Genomic DNA, 898 nt, shown 5'->3' on the forward strand with positions numbered 1-898 from the left:
GGCTTCCAGCTGTACAATTCTCTTCACATGGTACATATTGCTAAGTCCGCTTCCTTCCTTACACAGTGCTTTTTCAGCAGCATGCCAAGATGGTGAATGCAGAAGTAGTAACATTTTTTTTTCAGGCCCATCTTTAGGAGATATTCAGGAGATCATTTCAGCCACGTTTTTTGACCATGCCATTCACATGACCATCCCAGAATTGAGGGGTGGGGAAACAGACTCACTTACTGAATGACATGAGCAAGTAAAGCCCTTGCAAAGGCTCATGCTTATTCACAATGGGAAGAATTCAGAGTTGTGTTTTTTAATCTACTGTAGTTATGTAGATGCATCTAAATCTCAAGAGAGTAATTTGTACAATAGAGATTTAAAAGTTGCCAATATGTAGGCTAATTCCTGGCCACTTATAAGGATACAAAAAGCAGGAGGAGAGGTTTTCCATATTCTCTACATGAAAAAGGGCCATTATTACATGAGGAAGAGATGTCTCTGATGTGCTGATATGCTGGGTGAGAAAGTTCAGCCTTGGGGAGAAGTAAAACTGGCTCAACACCAAGGAGTGAAGAATCCAGACTTATATCGTTAAGTGAGTCTATGGAAACTGGGTCAACTAGGTAGTATTCATCCCTCATGCAACCACAAACTTCACAGCCCCGCAGAGGGATTTACTATGTTCAATGAAGAGCTTATAATAAAATTAAAACTTAAGGAATTCCCAAATAACTTCTCTTGTCTTCTAGCTTGTGTGTTATGCTGCTAACCTAAACTTTTATTTTAAAGAAAATACAGAATAATTATATAAAGTAAATTAGAAATGATACAGAACTTCACCAAACAAAATAATATGAATTCAACAGTGTTTGCTATACTGCATATTGTTGTTTTCCAAATAGAT

This window comes from Octodon degus, unplaced genomic scaffold (assembly GCF_000260255.1).
Source record: "Octodon degus isolate 3935 unplaced genomic scaffold, OctDeg1.0 scaffold00069, whole genome shotgun sequence".
In the NCBI taxonomy this organism is placed as follows: domain Eukaryota; kingdom Metazoa; phylum Chordata; class Mammalia; order Rodentia; family Octodontidae; genus Octodon; species Octodon degus.